The sequence below is a fragment of the Triticum dicoccoides genome, chromosome 2B (assembly GCF_002162155.2).
Source record: "Triticum dicoccoides isolate Atlit2015 ecotype Zavitan chromosome 2B, WEW_v2.0, whole genome shotgun sequence".
In the NCBI taxonomy this organism is placed as follows: Eukaryota; Viridiplantae; Streptophyta; class Magnoliopsida; order Poales; family Poaceae; genus Triticum; species Triticum dicoccoides.
Window position 1 is genome coordinate 359086434 of NC_041383.1, and position 7148 is coordinate 359093581.

The following is a 7148-nucleotide window of genomic DNA, read 5'->3' on the forward strand; positions in this document are numbered from 1 at the left end:
CGCCCCGCCGGCCCACGAGGCCCACGCCTGGCCCGTGGGGCCCATTCCCTCGCCGCCGCTGCCCACCGGCGTGTGCCGCGCACTGCTTCGTCGCCCGCCAGCATGGACCGCGCACCGCGCCGCCCGGCCTCGTCGCCGCCTCCGCCTGCGCCGGATCCGGCGAGGTCCGGCCAGATCCGGTCTTCCCCGTGCTCCGGCGAGCCCCCCATCGACGCCGGCCACCTCTCCTCCAAGTCCGCAAGCTCCCCCGATGAACCTTGATTCACGTGTGAAACCCTAGATCTGTTTTCGCGAGGTGAAATTTCCTCCAAGTCCCTGGATCTATAACTTTATGTGCTCATGTTCATCATGTCATATCTCCATGCTCGTTACTCCGAATCATGCATATGATATATCAAAATGTTCATTGTGAGATGCTATTCATTTCATTCCATTGTCGCATGGTTTTTTGAGTCCATCTTGATGCCCTAATCTTCGTTGCAAAACTGCCATGTGATATGAACTGCTGGAATCTGCTGATTGTTAACATCATTTGTGCATCTCGTGAGTGCCACAACTTTGTCCCTGTTGACGCTATGATGATGATCTTGATATGCACATGTTCTGCTCTTCATGCTCTACACGTTGGTGTGCTTTTCCTTCATGTTAGGGTGCATATTGATATCTTAAACCCTGTTGCGAAAGTGCATGTTTCTGTTAACTACTGAAAACTGCTATAACTTGCTGATTTGTCATTTTTGTTACATTTTGTGTGTGCATCTTATGAGCATGATGTCTACATGTTATAGGAGCATTTTTATGCCATCTTTACAGGGGTGCGATCCATGTATTTTTATATTCACTGTAGTGAGTGAATCAAGCTTGTGAAGTGCGTCACTTGCTCTTAACCTTCTGTCAATGCTGAAACTGCTATATCATGTTCCCATATTTACTTGATGCTACCAATAATCCATGCAGAATTTGGAGATGCTTAGTTGAGATGTTTTGTTGTCTATGTTATGATATATCCTGCCATGCCATTTGATGCCCTATATATTTCCTGTAGCATATGATTCATTGCCATGAACATGCTTAAATAATGTTCCAGATTCCTATTAACTTCATGATGCTATGTTGTGAGCTTGTTATTGAGTGATAAATGCCTATTCTGGAGATGCTCCAATTACATGTTTTGAAGTATGCTATGAGAAGTTTGCTCACATGCCATTTTTTATAATTTTGGTTGTGATATGACTCTGTTCCATGCTTGCAAACATGCTAACATAATGTTTCTGTTTTACACTTGCTGAAACTGTTTCAACATTCAATCTTGTCATGTTGGTTCCCACTAATCCATGAGCCATATGTTTGTGATGCCATGATGTTATTTGCTCTTTGTTATGTGTACTTTGATGCCACACCCTTGGTTGCTATGCTTACTTGCTTTAGCTTGTCTCGTTTTTGCTCTCAAGTTGCCATCATATTAACTCTGCTCATGCATATGCTGCTGTGTTATTAAGTTGCATTTTGCTTTTATCATATTGGTTTAATAATCATGCCTATAAACCTCAACCTTTAATGATATTTGAAGTGTGTTATCTGTAGATGAACTACATGTCAAGTTTGTGCTCATAAGATTCCTGTAGCATGTTGTTTTGATGTTTGCAAAGTGCCTACTTGCTGTTTTGGGCAGATTGTTGTTATATCTTGTTTGTAGTGTATGTGTTGCACCGTTGCTCCGTTTGGAGTGTGCTCTATAAACTTGCTTAGTTTTACATGTAGCTTCATATTACCTTGTTGAATTCATGTTTTGAGTGTGTTTGCTTGATGTTTGTATGTCTTTTGCATCAATGCCATGGTTAACTTGTTTTGCTCATATCTTCTAGGCCGTAGCTCCGAACTAAATGAGCATTATATGTAACTTGACTAGAATTTCGTGTAGATCATCTTGGTGCATCTTAACTTACTGATTAACAACTTGAACATAAGGTTTATTCAGATCTGGAGCAATTTCAAAATTTGCATATGAGGACTTACCGGAATTGTTACATGGTTCTTCCGGCCTCATTTAAACTTGCTCTGATGTGTTGCTCTTGTATGCATCATCTCTTGCCAGGAGTAGCTGCATGTAGCCTTGTCATGCATCATGCTTGGTTGTGCATCATGTCATGTTTATGTGTTGTGTGTTTACCGTGTGTTTGCTTCTTTCCGGTTGTGCTTCTTCTTGATAGTTCCTGTTTTGTTGCGATCGTGAGGATTCGTTCGTCTATGCTTGGTCCGTCTTCGTGGCTTCATCTGCTTCATGGACTTGTTCTTCTTCCTAGCGGGATTTCAGGCAAGATGACCGTCACCCTGGATCTCACTACTATCATTGCTATGCTAGTTGCTTCGTTCTATCACTATGCCGCACTACCTATCTCTTGTTGTTCAAGCCTCCCAAACTACCATGTCAGCCTCTAACCTTTTCACCCTTCCTAGGAAACCGTTGCTTGGCTATGTTACCGCTTTGCTTAGCCCCTCTTATAGCATTGTTAGTTGCAGGTGAAGTCAAAGATTGCTCCAAGATGGACATGATTATGTTGGGATATCACAATATCTCTTATTTAATTAATGCATCTATATACTTGGTAAAGGGTGGAAGGCTCGGCCTTATGCCTGGTGTTTTGTTCCACTCTTGCCGCCTTAGATTCTGTCATACTGGTGTTATGTTCCTTGATTTTGTGTTCCTTACGCGGCCGGGTGTATGGGACCCCCTTGACAGTTTGCTTTGAATAAAACTCCTCTAGCAAGGCCCAACCTTGGTTTTAACATTTGCCACCTTAGCATTTTCCCTTGGGTTCTGCAGACTCAAGGGTCATCTTTATTTTATACCCCCCAGGCCAGTGCTCCTCTGAGTGTTGGTCCAAATTAGAGCACCGTGCGGTACCGTCCCTTGGCAACTTGGGTTATGTTGGTACTTGTATGCTTAGCTTATCCGGTATGCCCTAAGAACGAGAGATGTGCAGCTCCTATCAGGATTTGTCGGCACAGTCGGGTGGTCTGGCTGGTCTTGTTTTACCATTACCGAAATGTCTTGTAACCGAGATTCCGAGACTGATCGAGTCTTCCCGGGAGAAGGAATATCCTTCGTTGGGCGTGAGAGCTTATAATGGGCTAAGTTGGGACACCCCTGTAGGGTTTGATCTTTTGAAAGCCGTGCCCGCGGTTATGTGGCAGATGGGAATTTGTTAATGTCCGGTTGTAGAGAACTTGACACCAGATTCGAGTTAAAACGCATCAACCGTGTGTGTAGCCGTGATGGTCTCTTTTCGGCGGAGTCCGGGAAGTGAACACAGTTTTTGGGTTATGTATGAACGTAATTAGTTTCAGGATCACCCCTTGATCACTTATAGCTTCTCGACCGTTCTGTTTGCTTCTCTTCTCGCTCTTATTTGCGTAAGTTAGCCACCATACTTTGCTTAGTCACTTGCTGCAACCTCACCACTATCCATTCCATACCCATTAAGCTTTTCTAGTCTTGATACCCATGGTAATGGGATTGCTGAGTCCTCGTGGCTCACAGATTACTACAACAACAGTTGCAGCTCCAGGTTATGCGATGATCATGACACGAGAGTGATGTTTGCTTGTTTTGGAGTTCTTCTTCTTCTTCTTCTTCTTCTTCGATTAGGGGATAGGTTTCAGGTTGGCAGCCTGGGATAGCAGGGTGGATGTCGTTTGAGTTTCTGTTTGTGTTTCATCCGTAGTCAGATGTGGCTCTTATGTATGATGATGTTGTATTCATGTGGCATTGTATGCCTCTTGTTTTTATCCCCAACTATTATGTAATGGTACGATGTAATGATATCCACCTTGCAAAAACGTCTCCAATATGCGCTTCTATCCTTGGTGGGACCTTCGAGTTCCTTTAGGATAGGGTCGCATATTGGGCGTGACAAGTTGGTATCAGAGCCTCGACCGACCATAGGAGCCCCCTTGTTTGATCGTAGTTGGCCATTGTCGAGTCTAGAGGAAAACTGATTTCGGAGTCTAGTTATATTAGAGAGTAGGAATTCTTTTTACTCCTCAGCCCCTTCGCCGCTTTGGTCAGGAATCTTGACGTAGGTGTTTTGACTTACTCCTCTTCCCCTTCAAGCTTTCTTTAGGATCACACAGTTGGTTTTTCGATTGTTGGTTCTCAGCTCTTTTCATCCGGTGCATTTCTCGTCAAGTTGACTCGAGCCTCTTCTTGTTTGCCAAGTTCAATCCTGAGTTGTTTTCTTTTTCCCACCCGCCCACCCCTTTTCTTCTCGGAGTCGGAGTCCATAATCGAGTATCCATCCTACTCGTGCGAAGCCTTTGCTTTCTTTCAATTGGTGTTTTCTTTTCAAGATATTCGTCGGTTCTCCCTTCCAGGTGCCTTTGTTTTCCCGCCCTCCCACCCTTTTTCTTCCCGGAGTCTGAGTCTCTTTCGTCCATCAATTTCATTCGTGTGGAGCCTCTTCAGTCTTCCCTCAATTGTTTCAACCGGTGAATTCTCGTCTCGTTTGACATTCTTCATCTCCTTTTCTTCTCCGGTGGACTCAATTCAAGTTTTTCGGATGATCATATTCTTTTACCTGGATCAAGTGTTTCCCCTGCTCGTTCGCCTCTCGCCAGTTTATCCTTCCGGAGTGCTCAAGACATCTCAGGAGATTTGTCTGTGTTTGAATTAATTAGAGGTTGTCACCTCATTCAAAATATTTTAAGTGTTCCGGTGCATCATCTATCTCTTCAACAATCCTTTTCAATGGTTTTTTCATTTAGTGGGCCCTAACCCACAGGTCTTTTCCCAGGATCTTACCTAACTCTTCTAATTATTCTGGAGTTATTCTCAAATTCTTTTCAAAGTTTGACGTAAGAATGGATTCCATCAGTCACATGCCTTCTCCAAGACCACTTTCAAATTCTTTTCATTGTTGGCTCAACCTCTTCGCTTTTTGTTCTACCGGAGTACCTCAGTAGTTTTGGTGGCGTTCCTCGTCGTCATTTCAACATAGAAGAAGAGTTTTTCCTCTAAATCTTGCCAGTTGTCTCAAGGACTCACGGTTCTAGTTTCATACTACCCTCTCGAATTATTTCATTTGTCAAATATTGTTTTCTTACCATCCGGAGTATTTTAGGACTTGATTTCTGTTTCGTTTCACCGGAGGCCATCATTCCAGCTATCGTTCTCTAGTTATCCTGATGCATGTGTCTAGTATTCTTTAGTCAACTTGTTATCTCTTTGTTCTTTTTCATCTAAATCCCCTAAGCATATTGGTTCTTCTAATTCTTCCCGGTGATTCATTCTCTTTCATCAGTCATTTTCGAATTCTTACGGTGATTCCTTCAGCATTCCTCTTCCTTTGTTGTCATATCAATTCATTCGTTCTTTCTAATCCTATCGATGTTCCATTGAAGACCTTCCTCAAGGTTGCACCATATAATCCTCAATTCTTTTCAAGGGGAATAAGTTGCATGCCAAATCCGGTTGTCATCAATTAAATTTGATGAGGATAAGCATAACATAATTCTTATTCTTATTTCATCATCGTCAAGTAATCTATTTTCTTGAGAGTTTGTTTGTGATGAATAAATTCTAGTTCCAAGTGTTTTCATCTATTCTTTTTCGGAGTTCGAATTTTTCCTCGACCATTTCGTCGAAACCTCCATCTAAATCACTGCAAGACTTCAAGTTATTCTTTCAACCTTCGTTCTATCTCATCATCTTTTTGTCACCAGAGTTCTTCATGGTGGTTCATCATGATTTAATTCATTCTTCAAGAGTTCATCAAGATTCTTGTTGGAGGAGTTCAAGTATCTTTTCTTCTTGCATCTGGAAGTGCAAATAATTCTCCCTTTTCTTGTGAAGTGGAGTTTTGCATTTCTTTGTTCTTCTCAGCTATTCAGACATTTGGTTGTGGCATAATTTCACCTCAAGTTTTGAGTTGTTTTGATAAGTCCACGACAAGCTTATTCTTTCGTTGTTGATTTTCTCAACAACTCCGTTCAATGCTTCCTTCTAAGTTCTTTTAGGTCCACTATTTCAATTCTTTCAGAGGCATTGCATTGTTCATCTCGTCAAGTGTCATTCCATCTTGTGAAGTTCATGTTCTATTCCTTCCATTTTCAGTCGGAGTGCTGCCCAAATTCTTTTATTCATTCCTTTTCCATCTTGTTCTAACCGGAGTGGTTTCAGAGTCTGTCTTATTCCATGAGCTTTGATTCTCATCATACTCGTCATTCCTCTTTTCTACCCGAGTTCTCTCAATTTTGTTATTCTTCTTTCTTCTGGTCTTATTTCACCTCATCCTTTTTATCTTCCTTCTCGTTCCTAAGATCTCGGGACGAGATCTCTTGTTAGTGGAGGAGAGTTGTAACGCCCCGAATCCGATGCGCCAGGTGTCTTCCAGTTATTCACTATCGTTGCCATGTCATTTGCTTGCGTGTTGCATTTTGCCATGTCATCATGTGCATTTCATCTGCATGTTTTTTCAAAACTTGCATTCGTCCGGATCCTCCAGGTTCTCTCCATTGTCCGTTCTGAGCCTCGCATGCACCTGTCACCCCTCCCAGTCCTTGTTTTGTGAGCTGCCGAAAAATGTTCCCGAAATTGGTCGAGATTTGCCGAGTGGCCTTGGTATATCACCGGTAGACCGCCCGTCAAATTTCGTTCCATTTGGAGGTCGTTTGATGCCCCAACGGTTAACCGAGTTAACCGAAAGCCCCTCTATCTTTGCAGCCCAGCACCCCTCCAAACAGCCCACCTAGCCCATCTAAACCCCCTCCATGCTCTCTGCCATTTGATCACGATCGTGTGGGCAAAAACTGCACCCCATTTGGAGCCTCCTAGCTCCCTCTACCTGTAAATATGTGCATCCTCCCGAAATTTCACGCAGATGAAACCCTAGCCCCGCTCCCCATGCGCCGCCGGACAAAATTGCGCCGCTGGACGTGTCTGCTGGACACGTCACACTGTCCAACCGGCGGCCGCCACGTTAGCCTTGCCGCCGCCTGGATCCACTCCGCCGCCTCCACGTGGGCGCCCGCCGCCCCGCGCCTCCCGCTGGCCCGCGAGGCCCACGCCTGGCCCGTGGGGCCCGTTCCCTTGCCGCCGCTGCCCGCAGGCGTCCATGCCCGAGAGCGGCGATCGCCGACCGCCGCGCTGC